Source organism: Schistocerca cancellata, chromosome 8 (genome assembly GCF_023864275.1).
Source record: "Schistocerca cancellata isolate TAMUIC-IGC-003103 chromosome 8, iqSchCanc2.1, whole genome shotgun sequence".
Taxonomy (NCBI): Eukaryota; Metazoa; Arthropoda; class Insecta; order Orthoptera; family Acrididae; genus Schistocerca; species Schistocerca cancellata.
In genome coordinates, this window is record NC_064633.1 from 308,124,543 (window position 1) to 308,150,266 (window position 25,724).

A 25,724-nucleotide genomic window follows, 5' to 3' on the forward strand; every position below is an offset into this window, starting at 1 on the left:
GAAAATTCTCACCAGGTCTACATCAGACATGCAAGCCAAATCTGCTCTCATCGATGAGGACCACGGCGCATCATTCCAAGTGATCCTCTTACGGCAACAGTTGAGCGGCGCATGTCACACTTTGGCGTGAGTGGAAGGAGGGCTGGAGGTGAGCATGCACGTAGTCACACCACTAATAACTGGTCTGAAAGAGTTCGTGTTCACATGTCTGGGCTCACAAACCCTCTTATCTGTGCCGTGGCAGCTGTACGATCTCCTGTTGCTGCCCTTACAATACGACGATCATGGTGGTCGTCTGTGACGTGTGGACGTCCAGAACCTCATCTATGGATTTGAGAATGTTCATGTGACCACTAATATCAGCATATCTGCACAAATAACCCAGCGTGTCCAACTTTGGTGGCCGTTTTCCGGAAGGACCATGCCGCGTATCGGAAGACCACAATGTGACTACTTTCGAATTCTCTCAGTCGTTTGTGGGTAGCACGAGGGCGTCTCCGTGGTGTAGTAGCCTATTTGCTCCACACATTTCCTCCACACTGAGTCTTCTGGCTGCGAGGATTCCCTATTAAAAGGTAGACACAGAAGGCGCTGTGGTAGCTATACCATTAGGCTGTCTGTCGACAGACGACGTTGAAACTATTAGCAGTACATATACTACCCCCAAGTGGCATATGCCTTTGTAGGATCATAACAATTCCCGGGATCGTATTAGCGAACACTAAAACAGCTACATTTGACTATCTAAAGCGATTCGGTTTAAAAATTGATGAAATTCGAGAGTATGGTACAACAAACTACCATAGAAAACAATCTCAGAGTACATCCAGTCGCCACTATCGACTAAGAATAGAGTCTGACTATAAACTGGCACCGACTGGTGAGCTGTCTACATTCGCGCAAATCCGAAATGTCTTGCTTGCATCTTTAAAAGTTCGCAGTCCTTCGTACATCTTTGATAATTTAACAGTATTTATTTGTCTACTAAACTAACTGGTTTGCTCGACAGGGGTAATGTTGTATTACAGCTAGGATGCCCTCATGCTGTCTGCGGTATTTGCTATGCCAAGCCGGCCGGAGTGGCCGAGCGGTCCTAGGCGCTACATTCTGGAACCGAGCGATCGCTACGGTCACAGTTTCGAATTCTGCTTCAAACATGGATGTGTGTGATGTCCTTAGTTTAGTTAGGTTTAAGTAGTTCTAAGTTCTAGGGGACTGATGACCTCAGAAGTTAAGTCCCATAGTGCTTAGAGCCATTTGGACCATTTTTTTGCTATGCCAAAAGCGGACTTTGATAACTAGTAAACTGACGATAAAACTCACATCACCAAAAAATACTTAATGTAGAGTAATGAAAGTCTGGGAGCATATTTAAGTGATTAACATCGCAAGACTACAAGTTATTGTAGGTGCGAGGTAAGCAGTTGCAAATGTGAAATGCTGGTACATTAATAAACGGTGTATGAGCCAGGTTGTAGAATGCAAGGATGCAGACGTGCATGCATCTTGTTGTACAAGTGCTGTATCAGTTGTGGGGCGATGTTCCATGTTTTTCGGTCTTAGTCGGTCAGTGTAGAGTCGGTTAATGTTGCCTGTCGATGTTCGATTGAAGACAGATCTGGTGATCGAGCAGGCCAAGGTAATAGTATGTCGACACGCTGTACAGCACGATGGTATTTGGTATTTGGAGGGGCATTATCCTGCTGGAAAATACCTCTTGGGATGCTGTTCATAATAACAGCTCACCAGACTGACGCACAGTTTTGCAGTCATGAACTGTGGCATAGCCACGAGAGTGCCCGTGCTGTGATACGAAATCGCACCCCAGACGATAGCTACAGGTTTAGGACATGTGTATAGCACATGAGTAGCTTAGCTGGAGACCCTGAACTGGCGTCCTACTTATCAACATACGTCCAGCACTGTTGCCGAGGAAAAACCAGCATTCATCAGGAAGCACAACAGATCTCCACTCTTCCATCCAATACGCTCTCGCTTGATACAACTGAAGTCGCAAATGGTGTTCTTTTTGGGGTCAGTGGGTCAGTGGAATGCACGCTACAGGGCACCTGGCTCGGAGGTATTGCGAGTTGATAATATTTCGTTGTGTTACTGCGGTGCCACCTGCTGGTGAAAGTGCTGCAGCAAATATAATGCGATGCGCCAGAGCTCTACGCCAAACAAGATGGTCTTCCCTCACGGTACTGCCACGTGGCCGTCCACAGCCCGCTCTTCTTTCAACCGTACGTCCTCGTAATCACCACTATCAGCAATTACGTACGGTGGCTATATTCCTGCAAAACCTTTCTGCATTATCGCATATGGAGCATCCATTTTGTTGTAGCCCTATTACACTACCTTGTCGAAACCTGAGTGTGTTGTCGACAGTGGGGGTAGGACGTCAAACGGGCCGACTTGGAGCAGGAGAGGCACCACAGGACATTTTATTTTCCACTGTCTATACTTTTACAAATAAATTCATAAAACTTTATCTGCATGACCAGATAGGATTCAGTATTCAGACTCATAGCAGTGGAGGTGCAAAAACATAACAAAATAATTTTTTTTTAGATATGAAATTTCATCATTTTTACACTTACTGTTGGCTGCATTTGTTGCTATTGGTACATTTTTCTTCACATGTAAGAGAGACCCTTTGATGAATTTTGCACAGCATACAAACCATACTTACTAATGTATGAAATTCTAGAATTTTCCAAATCTATTAGAAACTGTTGTAAAAATTGAGATAATTGACTACAAAATTTGATTTTTTTCTAAACATAAAGTTTAATACGTAAAGCTCATTCATTTTTGCATAAATTAAATAGATTCTAGAGTTTCAGACACCTGTAAGTACGGTTTGTATGCTGTGCCAAATTCATCGAACAGTTTCTCTTACTTATGAAGAAAAGTGTGCCTATAGCAACAAATGCAGCCCATAGTAAGTGAAAAAATGATGAAATTTCACATGTAAAAAAAATATATTGTTGTGTTTCTGAACTTCCGCTGCTACGAGTGTGAAGCCTGAATCCTTCCTGGTCATGTTGACAAAGTATTATGAATTTTTGTAAAAGTATAGGCAGTGCCGGCCGGTGTGGCCGAGTGGTTCTGGGCGCTGCAGTCTGGAACCGTGCGACCGCTACGGTCGCAGGTTCGAATCCTGCCTCGGGCATGGATGTGTGTGATGTCCTTAGGTTAGTTAGGTTTAAGTAGTTCTAAGTTCTAGGGGACTGATGACCTGAGAAGTACTCAGAGCCATTTGAACCATTTGAGTATAGACAGTGGAAATTAAAATGTCCTGTGGTGCCTCTCCTGCTCCAAGTCGACCCGTTTGACGTCGTACCCCCTTAAAGGCATTCTTGACCAGCATCAACTCACACTATCCAATCTCGAAGGTAACTAACGTTCAAGACTCTTACAATGTGTATTTAAAACAAACAACTTTCTTCTTCTTGGAATTGCCATTTTGCTCCGTCGATATTTAGTAAATATAATTCTGAGATTCGCCCAGGTAATTATTTCGCTCCGAAACACTTGTGGTTCCCCCATCTAGCGATAGGCAAACAATTCTTTTTCTTTTTTTTTTCGTGGCTCTCTTACTTCTCACTCCAATGACATACTGCTGCCCCATATTGCGAACTTTAGCAGTGTGTCATCAGGGGCTGTTGCATTCTGCAGCTTCTGAAAGCAGCGAATTACTTGTGCTATTTTCAGGGTCTCGATAAAATGAAAAATTTAGAAAACGAAATGCTGTACAAAACCGGAAGAAACTCACGTGACCACATTTGAGCCACAAGAGCACGAACGTTGAACTGCATTGCGGAAGCTGTGTTCAGAGACGTCGCAGATCTTACAGTTCCGAGAAAGGCTATGTTTATTAAAGACTGTCTCACAGGTACATTACTCCGTAAAAGATTTGGTTTTTAAGCTCTCTCCATTTGGATCAGTAGTAGAAGTGGGCTCTGACTTACTGCTTATGTTTGTTAATATTGTGATGACGATAGCTATATTGTATTGCAAACTGCTTCGGTATGTTCTCATAATTTAAACCTACCCAACTTCAACTTACTTAAATCAATGTCCTAGTTGATATGACTTCTGAGTTCTTAGACCGTGTCATCGGATTACTCTGAGGCGACAGATGTCATGGGATAGCGATAAGCACACGGCGGTAGGATCGCGTACACAAGGTATAAAAGTACAGTGTATTGGTATAACTGTCATTTGTAATCAGGTGATTAGTGATAAAACGTGATAATGGCAGGACGACGAGAATTAAGACTCTCTGAACGCAGAGTAGTAGTAGGAGATAGCCACATGGGACATTCCATTTCAGAAATCGTTAGGGAATTCGCGTTTCCGAGGTCCACAGTATCAATAATGTGCCGAAAATACAAAATTTCAGGCATTGCCTATCACGATGGATAACACAGTGGTCGACGGGCCTTGACGGAGCAGCGGCGTTTGCTTGGAGTTGTCAGTGCTATCAGGCAAAAACACTGCGCGAAACAACCGCAGAAATGAATGTGAGACGTACGAATTATCCGTTAGGACAAAGTAGCCAAATTTGGCGTTAATGGGCTACGGCAGGAGACGATTGACTTTTTAATGCCTTTGCTAACATCAGGACATCACCTGCGGCGCCTCTCCTCGACGCGTGGCCGTATCGCATGGACCCTAGACGACTGGAAAACCGAGGTCTGCTCAGATCAGTTCGAATTTCAGTTGGTAACCGCTGATGGCACTGTTCGAGTGTGGTGCAGACCCCACTAAGTCTTGGACTAATGTTGTCAGGAAGGCACTGTGCCAGCTGTTGGTGGCTCTGTAATGGTGTATGCTGTGTTTGCTTGGAATGGACTTGGCCCTCTGGTCCAACTGAACCGGTCATTGGCCGAAAATGGTTATATTCGGCTACTTGGAGACCACTTGAGGGCATTCATGAACTTCACGTTCCAAACTAAAGGTGGAAGTTTTATGTATGACAATGTGCCGTGACAGGTTCACAGTTGTTGGCGACTGCTTTGAAGAATATTCTGGACATCTGGAACAAATGGTTTGGCCATCCAGATCGCTCCACACAAATCCTATCGAACGTTTATGTAACATAATCTAGAAGTCAGTTCGTGCAAATAATCCTGCTCTGACATCACTTTCGCAGTAATGGACAGCTATGGAGGCAACGTGGCTCAGTATTTCTGCAAAATATTTACAACGACTTGTTGAGTTTTAAAATTTTGTGCATGGCTGCGGCAGCAGCTTTGGAATGGCATCTTCTTGTAGAATCAATAAACAGCCAAACAGTTGCAAACTGAAAGGTTTATTAAACTCATTTATCACGGTTTCCACGTTTTTATATAAAGTCTTCTTCACAAGGCAGTAAGACAGCAGGATTATATGTTGTGGCAGAGCCGGCTGGTGTGGCCGTGCGGTTCTAGGCGCTTCAGTCTGTAACCGCGTGACCGCTACGGTCGCAGGTTCGAATCCTGCCTCGGTCATGGGTGTGTGTGATGTCCTTAGGTTACTTAGGTTTTAGTAGTTCTAAGTTCTAGGGGACTGATGACCAGATGTTACGTCCCATAGTGCTCAGAGCCATCTGAACCATTTATTGTTGTGGCAGACGTGCATTAAAATATTTGATCGAGTCCTTTCCACTATGTTGTAATTTGGCTCTACCGCGATATGTTATCCAGATGACTATTTTTCCTTCTGAAGAGGACGTTTTTATAAATGTTTTAAAACAGCTTCAAATTTTCAGCGGATTGGCTGTTTACTTTTTCTGCAACAAGACTTGTCGAGTCCATGCCACGTCGAGCTGCTACGCTACGGCGGGCAAAAGGACGTCCGACACGATGTTAGCAGGTATCACATGACTTTGGTCACCTCATTGCATGCTGAACCGCCCATTCGGTAATACCACTCAGAGAATCTACTCTGTAGGAATCAGCCGGATTCCGGAAACAGCGATCGTGGGAGACCCAACTCGCTTTATTTGTTCATGAGACACAGAAAATATTAGATACAAGCTCCTAGGTAGATTCCATTTTCCTGGACTTCGGGAAGGCGTCCGATACAGTTCCGCGATGTCGCCTGATAAACAAAGTAAGAGCCAACGGAATATTAGACCACCTGTGTGGCTGGACTGAAGAGTTTTTAGCAAAAATAACACAGCATGTTGTTCTCAATGGAGAGACGTCTACAGACGTTGAAGTAACCTCTGGCGTGCCACAGGGGAGTGTTATGGGACCATTGCTTTTCACAGTATATATAAATGACCTAGTAGATAGTGTCGGAAGTTCCATGCTGCTTTTCGCGGATGATGCTGTAGTATACAGAGAAGTTGCAGCATTAGAAAATTGCAGCGAAATTCAGGAAGATCTGCAGCGGATAGGCACTTGGTGCAGGGAGTGGCAACTGACCCTTAACATAGACAAATGTAATGTATTGCGAATACATAGGAAGAAGGATCCTTTATTGTATGATTATACGATAGTGGACAAACTCTGATAGCAGTTACTTCTGTAAAATATCTGGGAGTATGCGTACGGAACTATTTGAAGTGGAATGATCATATAAAATTAATTGTTGGTAAGGCGGGTGCCAGGTTGCGATTCATTGGGAGAGTCCTTAGAAAATGTAGTCCATCAACAAAGGAGATGGCTTACAAAACACTCGTTCGACCTGTACTTGAATATTGCTCATCAGTGTGGCATCCGTACCAGGTCGGGTTGACAGAGGAGATAGAGAAGATCCAAAGAAGAGTGGCGCGTTTCGTCTCAGGGTTATTTGGTAAGCGTGATAGCGTTACGGAGATGTTTAGCAAACTCAAGTGGCAGACTCTGCAAGAGAGGCGCTCTGCATCGCGGAGTAGCTTGCTGTCCAGGTTTCGAGAGGGTGCGTTTCTGGATGAGGTATCAAACATATTGCTTCCACCTACTTATACCTCCCGAGGAGATCACGAATGCAAAATTAGAGAGATTCGAGCGCGCACGGAGGCTTTCCGGGAGTCGTTCTTTCCGCAACTGGAACGGGAAAGGGAGGTAATGAGAGTGGCACGTAAAGTGCCCTCCACCACACACCGTTGTTCGGCTTGCGGAGTATAAATGTAGATGTAGATGTCGATGAGTTTGCTCATTCTATAGTTACCTAAACCAGTGCGTCCGGACTCTGCGTCTAGGGAAATGTAAAATGTAACATTTCTCAGTATTGACAATTTTCAGCGGAAAACTAGTTCCTGTCTGGCTCCCTCATTCTAGAGTATCTGCCGAAAGCTTGTTTGGTTCGTATCAGAATATTATGAGAGTTTTTTCGTCGTGTGGCCACTAGGGAAATAGAGGTGTAGTTAATCTGACTATGGAAATTCGATCCCTCCCTTTGGGAATGGTGCGAATGACTTTAGACTGGGGAATTGTGTTTATTTGCTTTACGGCTGATTGTCACAAAGACTCGATAAGCAATCGGTTTACAGGACTTCGCACTGGGCTGCTGAAACCGTGGCGCTTGAAGGGAAATACCCAGAGCAGGGAGTGCGAGACGTCTTTCCCACTGCAATCCCACACAGCAACGTTCCGTGTGCGGCGCGTCTCAGCTTTCCGTGGCTGCTTTGATGTGCCGCAGGATTAGACGAGGTGGCCACAAGTTCGCCTGCGCAAGTTGGATTACCCTCCACAACACGAGCTGCCCACCGCGCACGTTCTCTCTCTCTCTAAAACACACACACACACACACACACACACACACACACACACACACACACACATCTCTTTCCTCTCTCTCTCTCGCCTTATCTGAATCAAAGAAAATCTGTGACTCGTTCCGACAGCGGACTTACTTCTGGAGTCTTATACACCCACTCGACTGCTGTATATTGCTGAATTAATCTTACGTCCAACACACATCTAATGTAGACTTATCCTAACTTGCGCCTACATCGAATATGTACCGAAAAGAGAATTATGGAAATTTCTGAGTTCATGAAAGCTGCTTGTTACACGGCACGTTACTATGTTCTGGAGGCCTTACATGCGCTCCAGTTTCAGTTAATTAGCTTCCCAGGGGTTTTCCATGTGAGAACTCATACTTCCTCAGTATCAATTGTCTACATAAATCCAATAGCGCCTGCCCCTTCACTATGTCAAATTACAAACTACATATAAAACTTCTATCCATATTTCCTTGAATGAATAGCGCTTTCCTAGAAGTAGTATTAACGATATATGAGACAGCTATCCATCTAAAATGTTACTCCAACCAAAACATTAAAGTTCGTTTCGTCACCAAACACCAATACGGTTAAAAGTATAGATATGTAGGGTTGGTTCACACTAGGTCTAAGGTTTTTCATAGTATGCCTTCTATCTATCTAGGTTTATCAGCTGTAAGTTTATACTTCTTTTGTGATTTGTTCTTAGCCGTTTTATTACCTTCCATACATCTTTGGTCTTTGAACACCCCATGAAGTTACTAATTTCTTCACCTTTAAAGTCTCACATTTTTTGCTCTAAGTACTACTTTCTTTGCCTCTCCCCTATGATCTGTCTCACTGTTTATAGCCGTCACTTGTAGGCCTCCTATCCCTCCTTCATCTTAATGGCAGTATCATTTTCGCACCAATCAGTTTGCCAGATGTGTTGACAACTACTCTGAGACTTTCAGAGGCAGCTTCATGAGTAGCTCTCACAATTGTTATACGCTACCATCAGTCTGAGGTAGCTTCCCACTCGATGTAAGCTGGTATAAGAAGGCTTCCGGGCAATTGCAACGCTATAAAGGAGGCACGCTAACGACAAGAATTTAACAGGGGAATAGGAGGTACGATGTGTAATTGATTATGGAGTAACTGATTATGGAGTATGGAGTATGGAGTATGGAGTAACTGATTATGGAGTAAGTTGGATCAATGGCTTTAGAATTGGAATTGTTATAGATTATGATAAGGATTCTGGTGCTACATACAAAAACAGGATTTTCACGTTTTTGCGGAACTGCCGTGTCCTCTAAAGTCCATGTATTGTTCTAGAATCGCCTTGTTTCTTTGTTATTACGGAAATTTGTGTTCATACGGATTTGTCGATTCAGTTTGCAAAGTACAGAGTAAGGAACGACGATATTTGGGAAACACACCTGAGATTACGCAATAGTTAAGAGAATGGAGCCATAAACAGCAGGAAAGAATAAGTTCGAGACGTCCACTAGAGACCGAGTAATCAAACTACTGGTCAGGAGAAAGAAGAACTCATTTCTCATCAGATTCTTACCTTTCTAAACTATCAGTGCATCAGCTGTTACAAAAGTTTGCCATATTAATCGAGATATTATCAGTGGAGAGCTGTCAGTACAGACGAAACACCAAGATATTGCAGCACGTCTCATGGAGAAGCTTTTGCAGTATTCCGTTAAGCAAGGTTTCTTGGATCCGTTATACAGTTCAGATATTGCGTCGGGTAACATTGTCTTGTGAGAAAAACTGAAGGGGTACCTAGGTGCCTTGACATGCGAAGGCGACAGTGAAATTCAAAATGCAGCGTAAGGCAACAGGAGAAACTAGGGAATAAGCAAAACGTAAAAATAAACCAGATAGTATAAATTCTCACAAAATTTTGATGCGTTTGACTGAAAATGTGAGGAAGTAAATATAACCAATTTGTACAAAAGCATCCTGGCCGGCCGCGGAGGCCGAGCGGTTCTAGGCGCTACAGTCTGGATCCGCGCGACCGCTGCGGTCGCAGGTTCGAATCCCCTGCCTCGAGCATGGATGTGTGTGATGTCCTTAGTAACGTCACGTTTAAGTAGTTCTAAGTTCCAGGGCACTGATGACCTCAGCAGTTAAGTTCCATAGTGCTCAGAGCCATTTTTGTACAAAAGCATCGAGCTAATACGGCTAATACGGATTTTAACCTTTGGGAAAGATAGTCTGAGCTAAGCGAGAGCAGCCGCCCTCCTTTTATAATTGTTAGTCAACTTTATTTTCTCGTATTAGGTGTTTCCCGAGAAGTAGTATTGACAGTTGTTACAATAATTGTCATTACTACAATTATTATAACAATCCATCCTGACATTAAACTTCAGCTAGAATACTGTTTGAAATTAGTATTCTCACAGGTGACCATTGACTTACATCATTACTTATTCAGTACTTACAGATCACAAAATTCAGGGATATAAGTTAGAGGTTAATCTGCCGTATTGCATCATTTCTTCTTTGTTAGTAGTCTTTACCTCCCTTGGCATCCTATCGTTAGACGGAGAAAAAGTGCAGCATGTGTAACGAGAACCAGAGCATGAGACTGTTCTTTTGTAATATGTAAATACTGTGAGCTCATATTCGGATGAAATAATAGTTTTCTCTCAGAAATACAGACTTTTATAAGAATATCGGTTTTTATCACCGGAATTCATTTCGATATGTAATTAATCTACTTATTTCTGCACATTTCTGTAGTTCAGATAGTAGTTTATTATTTGCTTTTGTTTCTAGGAAACAAATCAGATGTATGACACTATTAAATAATTAAAGTATTTCCGTTCCGTGCAACAAATGGTTTATTATAGCATTGTCAAAATCAAGACGATTGGTGAAGCAAGTACAGACCTTACTTCTTTGCCGTAGCAAATGCGGTATGCCAACGGACGGACACATGTGAAACTCGGCTTTTGGCCAACCCTATCAAGCCAATATTGACTTAGCCTCCTCCGGGATTATGAAGTTGACTTTAACGACTGCGGGCCTCCGCGCAGAATTGCCAACAGCCTCCATATTCCACGAAAATTTGCTCGTGTAATCCCTTCGGGATTATAATCATCAGTACCAGCAATTAAATCGAATTAGATACTGTAATGGAAGACCAATTTGCTTACAATATTATCCCAGCTGCTGCTCTTTATCACGTGAATGAGAATTTTATATTTTAGTTTACTTTTACACTTCCTTGAGAAAATAAAATGCGAATAACGACATTCCTAGTCATTAAATGATTACCATTCGAAGCACTTCTCCTGCTTCCATTCGACTGTGCTTTCTGTCGCGATGGTTGTTTCATTACCCACAGTTACAGTGAGTCATTATCGGTAAGCAGTATTCTGTTTGCCTCAGTAGCGCCATTGCCGCAGACTCAATGCGCCTCGGTCTGTTATGGAGAGACACATTGCGTGCCTCTGAGTCATTCGTCTTCGGTGGACAGCAATTACTCGGAAACATCCTGCGAACAAATTTCTGTTAGCAGCGTACTCTAGCCTGCTCTTCCTCGTCCAGACTGAAAGCAGGAACTTGGCCGAGAATGATCACGCTTCTGCTTCACCTTGATGCGGCCGAGAACCTGCTCTGAGACGTCGTTTCTTCCTGTCTTGCAGTAACACTGGCTGGGATAGAGGAATTGACGCAAATCATCATTTACACGCGAGAGGGTCCTCCAACAGCGCAGCGCTGCTCCACAAACGATCATTCATAGTTAGTTACATGTAGACTTTACAGCCAGTATCAATTTGGAAAAAAGAGGGAAAAAAGAGAAATTTCAGCATTAGACAGCATCATTTTGAACCACTGAAATGAACTATGAAACCAATGTCTCAAGTTTGACAAACTCTGAATCGGTCTTCTTCTGAAGCAGTTCAAGCCAACAATTTTGTAGCCCTGAACAGGACCACTAGAAATACGGTAGAAACATCAGTTTTGTATTTTTGTAGTGGTTCAGATTGAAGTAGCATAATACCGAACAGGAAATCAAGACTTATCCACATTCACACTGCACCTTTGAGTATTCCGATGATCCAGAAAGTTTGAAATGATAATGAGACTTTCCTAACTTTCTTCACGTATGCAAGTTATGTTCCTTCTTATCGCTCTCTGTTTGTCTCCCTGCTCCTGAAAATATAATTTGGTTTCTTTATTCAGAATGATATAATACTTCTATAGGTCCGGCCGAAGTGGCCGTGCGGTTCTAGGCGCTGCAGTCTGGAACCGCGAGACCGCTAAAGGTCGCAGGTTCGAGTCCTGCCTCGGGCATGGATGTGTGTGATGTCCTTAGGTTAGTTAGGTTTAACTAGTTCTAAGTTCTAGGATACTAATGACCTCAGAAGTTGAGTCCCATGTTCTCTGAGCCATTTGAACCAATACTTCTATAGGTAGTATTAAGTAATTTGTGATATCTCTCAGCTTTATGTCATTTATATACGAGTGAGTTTCCAGCTTGAGCTTATCTATTCACAGATTTACTTGTATGCTACGGCGAGGAATATCATGATTCTTTAATAAATGCGAAAGGCGAAAGTAGCAAAATATAGTAAAATCCCATAGCATGATTGCGTGGAGACGCCAAGCGGTGGTTTCAGGGTCCCAATTGGGCCGAAATTTCTTATTTCACCTTCGGTAGCACCTTCCCTTTGCGTGAGAGTTCTCCGTTAAGTGAATTGTGTGCGTGTGTGTGTGTGTGTACAGTGAACTGTCATGTTTGGTTTTAAATGGCAATAAGGGAAGGAAAGGAGCAAAAGCAGCGGCTGGCAGTTAGGTTAGTCCTCTCGAATTGCACTTTGAGAAGCGCCGGGATTATCGTCCACATCCGAAGGACAGATCATTGTCATCAGTGACACACACCCTCAGTCCTTGGGGCACATCTGAGGGATTTGAAATAGAAAGGAGGACGTTGTCACAAAGTCTAGTGTTCAATAACTTTAAGCGACCAACTCTCCTCCCCTTATCAGTGAAATACTGGCAAGATAATTTCCTCCGATTCTAGCATCAGCGCTCTGGCGTACATTCACAAGTTTGACTATCTTTCTTCCTCATTTTCGTCATTTTACGCCTTCATCGGCTCAAGCTACCTTCCTCTGCATTGATGAAAAGGGAAGAGTGGTGTACGTAAAAGACAGTCCACCGAGGAACACATGGTGTTTTCCGGTTGGTACTTCAGTCTACGGATTGATTTTAGAATTACATGAAGGTATGTGCTCTAGAACACCGGCATAAACAGTTTCCACCATTTTCAACCGTATTTGTTGTTGTTAGACCTGAGGTTGTCTTTTATGCAGCATTAGCAAATCTTTCAAGTTCCAAACATTTCAGTTCAGAGTGACTTACACACAAGTTCAGAAAAAACAGAATATCTAGGACGACTGGAGATGGGACGTCCATATTCACAGGATATGTACATTAGTATGTTCTGCAGAAATAATTAGCGAACTTCTAGAGTACTGGTGTAGCTTGGATCAGGAACTTCAGTTAATCAATAGAACGAAAAACCAGTCCAAATTGCAAATTTTTACTTTTTATTCATTCGATGACTAGTTTTGGGTCGAGAATCATTTTCAGATCATCATAACAAAGTCGAAAATGGTATTTTAGAAGATGTCAGAAATGTGCACTGAACACTTACAAGGCCTTACGTGCATGCACTGTAAATGGTCACTGCACATTTCTGTCATCTTCTAAAATGCCATTTTCGACTTTGTTACGATGGTCTGAAAATGGATCTCGGCTCGAAAGTAGTCATCGAATGAATAAAACGTAAAAATTTGCAACTTGGACTGGCTTCTCGTTCTCCTGATTTGAACCACGTCGCCACTCGGGTTCAAGGTCAACATCGATATCGTGGAGCAATAGCATCTACCGGTATATCTTCGGCTCTCTATGTCGCAATGAACGGAAGGTAATTGATGAGCGTGTCTTACGACTTCTCGTAAACGTGTGCGCTAGCAGTACCGTCAAATCAGTCAGTTAGAAAGAGGGCGCCTTATGGGCATGAGAGACTGCGATGCATCCTTCCAGTATATTGCTGCTCGCGTGGGGCGAAGTGTTTCCGCAGTGCAACGGGTGTTCAAATGGTTCAAATGGCTCTGAGCACTATGGGAGGTCATCAGTCACCTAGAACTTAGAACTACCTAAACCTAACTAACCTAAGGACATCACACACATCCGTGCTCGAGGCAGGTTTCGAACCTGCGACCGTAGTGGTCGCGCGGTTCCAGACTGTAGCGCCTAGAACCGCTCGTCCACAATGGCCGCCGCAACGGGTGTGTGCAGAATGGTTCACGGAAGACGATAGAACACGACGATGGGTCAGATAGCACCACCTAGACCAGCTCGCGGCCCCCTACCTCCGAGAAGGTCGACTTCTCATCCAAATGGCATTGTAGGACAGATCTGAGACCTCCTCGGATCTGGCGCAACAGTGGAACAGTAGAATACATCGTACACTGCTAGGAGTGACAGTCCGTTGCCGTTTATTGGGTTACGTATGGGTGGTCCATTTCTCCGGCTACCTTTGACGAATGTGAGGAAACATGCTATACGGCAGTGGTGTATGGAACGACGTCACTGGGGACAGAAATGGCCTCAGACAGTGTTTTCGAACAATTACGGGTTCCGGTTGCTTGAAAATAATGGTCGTATATTGCTTCGCAGCAGACAGGTGGAGCAGCGCCATACTGCCTGAGTTCGCACAAGACGTACAGCACCAACTCAAGGCATTGTGGTGTGGCGTGCTGTTGGGTTCAGCCACGAATCATAGTTGGTGCGTGCCCATGGCACTCTGACCAATGTGACCTACGTGAATGACATCCTGCAACCCGCCGTCATACCCTCTCTGTTAAACACCCCAGACACGTTTTAACAAGTCAAAGCACGACCACGTGCCTTCTCAACGTTTTGCGCTGGTCCGCCAGATCGCCAGACTTGTCGCCAATCGAAAATATGTGGGATATGGTGAAGCGATGTATACACCGCTGTGACCCAAAGCCAGCCGGCTGGAGTGGCTGTGCGGTTCTAGGCGCTGCAGTCTGGAGCCGGGCGACAGCTACGGTCGCAGGTTCGAATCCTGCCTCGGGCATGGATGTCTGTGATGTCCTTAGGTTAGTTAGGTTTAATTAGTACTAAGTTCTAGGCGACTGATGACCTCAGAAGTTAAGTCGCATAGTGCTCAGAGCCATTTGACCCAAAGCCAGCCACCAAAGATGAACTCTGGAACCAGGTGAATTCAACATGGATGGCTATACCACAGGACACCATTCGCGCCATGCACGCATCAATGCCATCACTGAACAAGTTATCAGGGCACGTGGCATACCTGTGCCTACTACGCAACAGGATATATGTTGAAAGCAGGTGCTTGAAATTCTAATCTTTTCTGTAGAACATACTGATGTACATGTCCTGGGAATATGATCATGCTGTTTCTAGTGGTTCAAGGTGCTCAAAAGTGGTAGCTCCGAGCGCTATGGGACTCAACATCGGAGGTCATCAGTCCCCTAGAACTTAGAACTAGTTAAACCTAACTAACCTAAGGACATCACACACATCCATGCCCGAGGCAGGATTCGAACCTGCGACCGTAGTAGTCGCGCGGTTCCGGACTGAAGCGCTTAGAACTGCTCGGTCACCGCGGCCGGCCAAGGTGCTCAGTTTCTTTTCTTTCTTTTTCCTTCTGAATATGAGTGCATTAAAGCTGTTTTTAATTTTTTTTTTAATTTTTCAGTTACAGAATTTTGTGAAAAATAAATTCTATGTATTTTTAAAACAAATTATTTAACATGTGCACAGTCTTGTACGTTGAAACTGAGAGCGCTTTTTTTGCAATGGAACACGGGCAGTTTGCAAACTTCCTTAATTTCGTTAGTGCCTGAGCAATTTTACCTATCTTGAAAACGAAATTGATGTTGCCCTCTAATAGCTTCAGTTTCAAAATCAACTTGCAGTTGGTATTCGATAATACTTCTAATTTGATTTCACTTACTGATTATTGGTGCACAGCAAAGTAATATTTAACGGAATGATAGACGATTAAACAAAGTACTGACGAGCTTTTCTCGTTGGTAAAGTTATTGTGTTGCAATAGAACATTTTTTCCTAAGTACAAGATCATGTACCTTGGAACACGTTTCTACATTTAATTATTGGGACTAAGTTTTGTAATCACGGGATATGACGCCATCTTATAAAATGTGATTGACATCCTTTAAAAATATGGAATCAGAAAATAAATTAATCTTCTATTACAGCGCTGGATAGGGACGAAATCCTGAAAAGTGGTCCAAGACACAATAATCTCTACTACTTACCCATTGTTTTAAGGTATACTGATTCACTTTAGTTGCACATAATGTGTGAAAGTAACGCCTAACAGGTTTCTGTTTTACTAATTTAAGCGCTAATAAGTGCTGTTCATCTTTTTCTTTCAGCCATTATCAAAACAACCTATTTGGCGTTACTCATTACATTCAAACGACTGACCACACTTCAGTCTTACTTCATTTACGTACGCTGCAAGGATTCCGTAGAAATATTGGAACACGTAAGGCAATACTGACCCTACGAATTATCTTAGAAGAAAGATTAAGTAAAGTCAAACCTACGTTTCTAGCATTTGTAGACTAAGAGAAAGCTTTTGACAATGTTCACTGGAATACTCTCTTTCAAATTCTGAAGCTGGCAGGGGTAAAATACTGGGAGCGAATGGCTATTTACAATTTGTACAGAAACCAGATGCCAGTTATAACAGTCGAGGGGCATGAAAGGGAAGCAGTGGTCGGGAAGGGAGTGAGACAGGGTTGTAGCCTTTCCCCGATATAATTCAATCTGTGTATTGAGCAAGCAGTAAAGGAAACAAAAGAAAAATTCGGAGTAGGAATTAAAATCCATGGAGAAGAAATAAAAACTTTGAGTTTCGCCGATGACATTGTAATTCTGTCAGAGATAGCAAGGACTTGGAAGAGCAGTTGAAAAGAATTCACTGTGTCTCGAAAAGAGGATATAAGATGAACATCAACAAAAGCAAAACAAGGATAATGATTCCATTCGAATTCCAGTCGAATTAAACAGGGTGATTCTGAGGGTATTAGATTGGGAAATGAGACGCTTAAAGTAGTAAAGGAGTTTTGCTATTTCGAGAGCAAAATAACTGATGATGGTCGAAGCAGAGAGGATATAAAATGTAGACTGGCAATGGCAAGGAAAGCGTTTCTGAAGAAGAGAGATTTGTTAATATTGAGTATAGATTTAAGTCTCAAGAAGTCGTTTCTGAAAGTATTTCTATGGAGTGTAACCATATATGGAAGTGAAACATGGACTATAATTAGTTTGGACAAGAAGAGAATAGAAGCTTCCGAAATGTGGTGCTACAGAAGAATGCGGAAGATTAGATGGGTAGATCAAATAACTAATGAGGGGGTACTGAATAGAACTGAGAGGAAGAGGAGTTTGTGGCACAACTTGACAAGAAGATGGGACCGGTCGGTAGGACGTGTTCTGAGACATCAAGGGATCACAAATTTAGCGTTGGAGGGCAGCCTGGAGGGTTAAAATCGTAGAGGGAGACCAACAGATGAATACACTAAGCAGATTGAGAAGAATGTAGGTTGCAGTAGATACTGGGAGATGAAGAAGCTTGCACAGGATAGAGTAGCATGGAGAGCTGCATCAAACCAATCTCAGGACTGAAGACCACAACAACAACAACACTGCAAGGGGACATATTTACGTACAAGTAGCCTCTCCATCATAAAATTAGAATGCCTTTTGCACCACAAATTAGTTACGCCGTGTACAGACTGTAACTGACAAAGTTGGCTGTAACGTAACCATTATGTAAGTCTGCAAGCTTTCATGGCCATTGACACTGACGATAAAGTCTTCTACTTTGTTAGGATGCGTCAAGTTCCCTTTCATCTTCTTCTTCTACAATGGACGTTTCCAGTTCATTGTAGGGCTTTTTTTTTTAATATTCTGGTGTTCACGGTTAACTGAGCACTGAGATCTTGAAACGTAGATTGTGTAAGAAAAAGGTGAAAAGGATTGTTATGCGGCCAAACAAAGTACAAGGTATTACCATCAACTTAAAACCAACCTTTCAGAAATATACCCTCGTTCAAATTACCGGTAAGTAAAAACGACCGTACTCGCCGTTGCAGGGACTGATCACATGGCGTTAAATTTGCTTGCAAATTATTACATTTCCCTTTAAAAGTAAAACACGTCATCATATAGAATAACCGGATCCGATTACAGGCTGCACGCCAATTAGGCACGAACTGTTGCTCACCATGCAGATGCAGCAACAAATAGAAAAGCATGTAATAATTAGACAGTAAAGAAATAACAAATATTCTAATAAAAGATTTATTTTTGTCCTTTACATTACGTTACGGTAGTTGCTGATAATGACCTCCTTGTACTTCAATGCACATTTGCACGCGCCCTAACATTGTAATGTTCATTTTGCGCAAGTCTGCCGCATCAGTTCTCAGAATTTCATTAATGTCCTTAAAGTCTTCCAACGTTACTGCGTTATTTCTGTGCACTTTTTCCTTTGAACACTGCCACAGATTAAAATCACAAGTGGTTAGGTCTGGCTAACGCGGTGGCCATGACCCTTTCTTTTGTGAATCTTTCATGAATTCGTGAGACTGACTCGCTGAAGCGTAGCAGATCCCCCCATCCCACGTTCATGGGGCGTTAATTCCTCAAGCCTGACTAATGGCATCCACAAAACGACCTGATGACGCGATACACGACACTCCGATTTTTTCACCGTGAAGAGGGTCCTCAATTAATCGTATAGGGATTTCACTCTCAATTGTTTGATGTAGCTATTCACGGTAATTAACACGTTTTGCCTTCTCTAACTCCTTCAGTTCTTCGACACATGTCATTTTGTAGGGCTTCATGCCTATATGGTGTAAAACACGTGGACGGAACGAACACGAAATGTTCACTTGTTGTGACATTTTACTTGTCGACTTCTTTAGACCCTGAAGCATTCCTGCTAGAATATCGGCCGGCCAAAGTGGCCGAGCGGTTCTAGGCGCTACAGTCTAAAACCGCGCGACCGCTACGGTCGCAGGTTCGAATCCTGCCTCGGGCATGGATGTGTGTGATGTCCTTAGGTTTAAGTAGTTCTAAGTTCTAGGGGACTGGTGACCTCAGACGTTAAGTCCCATAGTGCTCAGAGCGTGCTAGAATATCCACGATCACAGCAGGTGTACGAACGGACGGGACTCGATTCTTTTTTGCTTTTGCCACAGATCCTGTAATACGCCACTTTGTTACCAAATCCTGTATACTGCTCTTTGCTGGTATGGAAAAGCCAGGAAACTTCTTTGGAAAAATGTCCCGCGTACGCCTCCACTATTGTGATTCTTTCTCGAAGAGGATACATTTCACTGAGGTATTTACATCATACGTCTTAACCAAATCGCAACGGGTTTCGTACTGGCATTGCAAAACATAGTCACAACAATTTCGAACCAATAGATGACAACTGGTGGGTGACAATGAGCAGTCTCGTACTCGGGCTCGGTTTTTCGTGCGCAGCCCTTTATAAGAGAATAAAGTTTTTATACTTGTGGATGGAACAAAATTTCACGACACTCTCCATGGTTCTAAGCCACATAGGAAAACATTGAGACATACCAACCAGGAGAGTCTGATACAGTGTTGGACGCTGGCAACCACTGTTTACAATATACCTGCGTAGGGAATGAGAACACTAGCATTAAATTAAGGTTCAAAAATGGTTCAAATGGCTCTGAGCACTATGGGACTCAACATCTTAGGTCATAAGTCCCTTAGAACTTAGAACTACTTAAACCTAACTAACCTAATGACATCACACACACCCATGCCCGAGGCAGGATTCGAACCTGCCACCGTAGCAGTCCCGCGGTTCCGGACTGCAGCGCCTGAACCGCTAGACCACCGTGGCCGGCATTTAAATTAAGGAAACCGTAAATTCTGTAGGTATTCTTCGAAACGTGGTATAAATACATACTGTCAATATATACGGGTATCTGAACTCTCGGGGAAGTATGGTGACATAGGACAGCTAAAACACCATAGAGCGAGCTAGATAATATTTAACCTTATTGATTACGGCTCGGCGAATATCCTAACTGCTACCTTATTTTGCTAAGCAGTCTACATCGTTTGATAAAGGACATATGAGCAAACTATATTCGCCCGAGTTTTGTTAACAATTTAAAGCAAATAGTGTCTCACGATATTATTGTCACAGTGGTTCGTAATAATGCATAGTAGAACGCAGCTGAACAGAAAATGTGAATAAAGCTCGGGTGCCGCGTTGTAATGCGTCAAATGTGATTTAATAATAAGGACTTACGTGGAGTGTGTTATTCGAACGTTTATGGCTTTAAAGAGGCAGCGTGATGTCTGCCCCAAACTGCACGGACCAACACGTCCTGTACGGCAAGGATTAAACGCATCAGACTCTCGATTGTACTGGGAATTCTCACGGAATTAGTCGTAGACCAATGTGAGCAATGATTAAGCCGTGGTACCTGGAAAACAAGCCTACCCTCGGAAGTGAGTTGTAAGAAAATAAGAAATTAAAAACAAGTCTTCAGATTGTTTAGACAACTGTTGCTTGGAAAAGAGGTAATTAGTTTTCATGAGGCAAAATTAAAACTTTCTTGGTCTAAGTTTCTTGACAACTTGTGAAATAAATAAATTTTAATTAAGAATAATACATCTTTGAAATCAGGCAGACTTTGTATGCAACAACCAATATCTTTTAAAAATAAGCATTCGCAAAAATATAACCGAATTTATCGTTCTCCATAAGGCCTGCCGCTTTCATATCACGTTTAGAACAAGAGCTGGATGAAACCGAATGTACGAAGAAACCCTATTTAGACTGGGGCGTGTAAGATTTGTCGTAGGTGGTTGTTGTTAATGTTGTTGTGGTGGTCTTCAATCCAGAGACTGGTTTGATACAGTTCTCTATGCTACTCTATCCTGAGCAAGCTTCTTGATCTCCCAGTACCTACTGCAACCTACATCCTTCTCAATCTGCTTAGTGTATTCATCTCTTGGCCTCCCTCTAAGATTTTTACCCTCCGCGATGCCCTCCAATACTAAATTGGTGATCCCTTGATGCCTCAGAACATGTCCTACCAACCGATCCCTTTCTTCTAGTCAAGGTGTGCCACAAGTTTTTCTTCTCCCTACTTCTATTCAATACCTCCTCATTAGTTATGTGATCTACCCATCTAATCTTCAGCATTCTTCTGTAACACCACATTTCAAAAGCTTCTATTCTCTTCTTGTCCAAACTGTTTATCGTCCATGTTTCGCTTCCATACATGGCCACACTCCATACAAATACTTTCAGAAACGACTTCCTGACTCTTAAATCTATACACGATGTTAACAAATTTCTCTTCTTCAGAGACGCTTTCCTTGCCATTACCAGTCTGCATTTTGTATCCTCTCTACTTCGACCATCATCAGTTATTTTGCTCATCTAAAGGCAAAACTCATTTATTATTATAAGTTTCTCTTTTCCTAATCTAATACCCACAGCATCACCCGATTCAATTCGACTACATTCCATTATACTTGTTTTCCTTTTTTTGATGCTCATCTTATATCCTCCTTTCTAGACAATGTCCATTCTGTTCAGCTGCTCTTCCAGGTCCTTTCCTGTCTCTGACAGAGTTACAATGTCATCGGCGAACCTCAAATTTTTATTTCTTCTCCATGGATTTTAATTCCTACACCGATTTTTTCTTTTGTTTCCTTTACTGCTTGCTCAATACACAGATTGAATACCCTGTCTCACGCCCTTCCCAACCACTACTTCCCTTTCATGCCCCTCGACTCTTATAATTGCCATCTGCTTTCTGTACAAATTGTAAATAGCCATTCACTCCCTGTATTTTACCCCTGACACCTTCAGAATGTGAAAGAGAGTACTCCAGTCAACATTGTCGAAAGCTTTCTCTAAGTCTACAAATGCTAGAAATGTAGGTTTGCCTTTCCTTAATCTATTTTCTAAGATAAGTCTAGGGTCAGTATTGCCTAACGTGTTTCAACATTTCTACGGAATCCTAACTGATCTTCCCCGAGGTCGGCTTCTACCAGTTTTTCCATTCGTCTGTAAAAATTCGTGTTAGTATTTTGCAGCCGTGGCTTATTCAACTGATAGATCGGTAATTTTCGCATTTGTCAAAACCTGCCTTCTTTGGGATTGGAATTATTATATTCTTGTAGAAGTCTGAGGGTATTTCGCCTCTCTCATACATCTTTCTCACCAGTTCTAATGGAATGTTGTTTACTCCTGGGGCCTTGTTTCGACTCAAGTCTTTCAGTACTCTGTCAAACTCTTCACGCAGTATCATAGCTCCCATTTCATCTTCATCTACATCCTCTTCCATTCCCACAATATTGTCATCAAGTACATCACCCTTGTACAGACACTCAATATACTCTTTCCACCGTTCTGCTTTCTCTTCTTTGCTTATGACTGGGTTTCCATCTGAGCTCTTGATATTCGTATAAGTGGTTCTCTTTTCTCCAAAAGTCTCTTCAATTTTCCTGTAGGCAGAATCTATCTTAACCCTAGTGAGATATGCCTCTACATACTTATATTTGTCCTCTAGCCATCCCTGCTTAGCCGTTTTGCACTTCCTGTTGATCTCATTTATGAGACGTATGTATTCCTTTTTGCCTGCTTCATTTACTGCATTTTTATATTTTCTCTTTTCATCAGTTAAGTTCAATATATCTTCTGTGACCCAAGCCTGGCGGTCGGTGTAGCCGAGCGGTTCTAGGCGCTTCAGTCTGGAACCGCGTGACCACTAAGGTCGCAGGTTCGAATCCTGCCTCGAGCATAGATGTGTGTGTTGTCCTTAGGTTAGCTAGGTTCAAGTAGTTCTAAGTTCTAGGGGAATGATGACCGCAGATTTTGAATCCCATAGTGCTCAGAGCCATTTGAACCATTTTGAACCCAAGGCTTCCTGCTAGCCCTCGACTTTTTACGTACTTCATCCTCTGCTGCCTTTACTACTTCATCCTCAAAGCTACCTGTTCTTCTTCCTCTGTATTTCTTTCCTCCATTCCTGTCATTCATTCCCTAACGCTCTTCCTGAAACTCTCTACAACCGCTGGTTCTGTTAGTTTATCCAGATCCCATCTCCTTAAATTTACAGTCTTTTGCAGTTTCTTCAGTTTTAATCTACAGTTCATAACCAATTCATTGTGGTCAGAGTCCACATTTGCCCCTGGAAATGTCTTACATTTAAAAACCTGGTTCCTAAATCTCTGTCTTACCATTATATAATTTAACTGAAACCTTCGAGGACCTCCAGGTCTCTTCCATGTATACGACCTTCTTTTATGATTCTTGAACCAAGTGTTACCTATGATTAAGTTGTGCTCTGTGCAAAATTCTACCAGGCGGCTTCCTCTTTCAATTCTTACCCCCATTCCATATTCACCTACTATGTTTCCTTCTCTTCCTTTTCCTACTATCGAATTCACGGCGCCCATGACTATTAAATTTTCATCTCTCTTCACTATCTGAATAATTTCCTTTATCTCGTCGTATATGTCATTATAGTCTTCGTCATCTGCTGAGCTAGTTGGCATAAAACTTGTACTACAGTGGTAGGCGTGGGCTTCGTGTCTATCTTGGCCACAATAATGCGTTCAATATGCTGTTTGTAGTAGCTTACCCGCACTCCTATTTTTTTATTCATTATTATACCTACTCCTGCATTACCCCTATTTAATTTTGTATTTATGACCCTGTATTTAGCTGACCAGAAGTCTTCTTCCTCCTGCCACCGAACTTCACTAATTCCCACTATATCTAACTTTAACCTATCAATTTCCCTTTTTAAATTTTCTAACCTACCTGCCCAATTAAGGGATCTGACATTCCACTCTCCTATTCGTAGATTGCCAGTTTTCTTTCTCCTGATAACGTTGTCCTCCTGAGTAGTTCCCGCCCGGAGATCCGAATGGGGACTATTTTACCTCCGGAATATTTTACCCAAGAGGACGCCATCATAATTTAACCATACAGTAAGGCAGCATGCCCTAGGTATAAATTACAGCTGTAGCTTCCCTTTGCTTTCAGCTGTTCGCATTACCAGCAAAGAAAGGCTGTTTTTGTTATTGTTACAAGGCCAGATCAGTCAATCATCCAGACGGTTGCCCCTGCAACTACTGAAAAGGCTGCTGCCCCTCTTGAGAAACCACACGTCTGTCTGGCCTCTCAACAGATATCCCTCCGTTGTGGTTGCACCTACGTTACGGATATCTGTATCGCTGAGGCACACAAGCCTCCCCACCGACGGCAAGGTCCATGGTTCCACGGGGGTGGGGTGGGGGAGGACATAAATTCTTGCGAATTAATCCTCAAAACGTTCACCAAAAATTGGCTTGGGCGGCTACTTCGACAAACCATACGCATTAGAAATATTTCACACCTTGTAACTACAAGAAGGTCAAGGTGTGTCATTATAGAGAAGGGACTAGTGGTTACGGTGTCATGATAACGACGATGGTTGCTATAGTTAATAAATAAATCCATCAGAAGTGTAGGAGAGTTTTATGCTGGAAATACAATATAAGCAGTTATTAAAATCCCACTTAGACAATGAATGGACATTATATAGTACCAGCATGATAGTCGGAGGGGAATTATGAGCAAAGATTCAACTGAATGTAAATAGCGCTCTGGAGAAGTACTTTACGAGTGAGTGAATTAAGACGGAAAATATCAACAGTGGTTTAGCAGAAAAATTGAGAAACTGCGTAGAAAACAGAAATTGTTCCACTCTCGGTTCAAAAAGGTGTCCGAAATCTCGACAGGAAAAAGTTAGTAGAAATTCGTGCGTCTAGAAAATGTTGAGCGAAGTACACATTCAGAAGCGTAAGGTGTTCTAAGGGAAACTGACTTTTGCTGCACTGTCTCTCTTGTGATGAATGTAATGTATTGTTGTTGTAATATTTGTTGATGTTGAGTGTATTGTATATTTAATATACGAGTATGTGAAAGGTTTTCGTGGGTAAAATTTTTCACAGGAAACACATCATACCTTAGTGGAAGATTGTGCCCATAATCCGAAATAATCCTGGTCCTACGTAAATTAACTAAGCAGGTCTAAGGCTTCTCTGGAGCTATTCATCAACCACTTAAATTTAGTTTTTAAAAAATCATTCAAGGTGGACAAACTACCGTTTGATCGTCGCACATACTTCCATAAGGTGGGCACCCCTGGCGCTGAAAAGCAACTGAAAGAGCTGAAAGCAAATGAGCCATCAGGTTCGCATGGAATCCCAGGTCGGTTTTACAGAGCGTATTCTTCTGCATGGACCACTTATTCAGGTTACGTTTATCGAGAACGTCTCGTCTAGCTCAAAGTTTCTAGATACAACTTGGATTGCCGGTCGCGTTGGTAGCACTGTTAGGGAAATAAACATAGATGAATGTGTAAGAGACAGACTGTGAGCCCCCGAATCCTCTTTCGTTTTTTTGTTTCTTTGTTTACTTTTTTATTCCCTTGCTTTACATTCGGGAGTACGACGGTTCAAATTGCGTCAAACCTTCCTGATTTAGGTTCCCCGTGGTTTCCGTAAATCAGTTGAGGTAAATGAAAGGATGGTTCCTTTGAAAGGGTACGGCCGACTTCCTTCCACATACTTTCCTAATGCGATGAGACCGACGGCCTCGCTGTTAGGTCCCCTCTACCAAATCGCCGGCCTCTGTGGCCGAGCGGTTCTAGGCGCTTCAGTCCGGAACCGCGCTGCTGCTACGGTCACAGGTTCGAATCCTGCCTGAGGCATGGATGTGTATGATGTCCTTAGGTTAGTTAGGTATAAGTAGTAGGTCTAGGGGAGTTAAGTCCCATAGTGCTTAGAGCCATTTAAACCTCCACCAAATCAAGCAATCAAACCTGCTTTGCATGTAATTAGACATGCACATCGTTCCGTG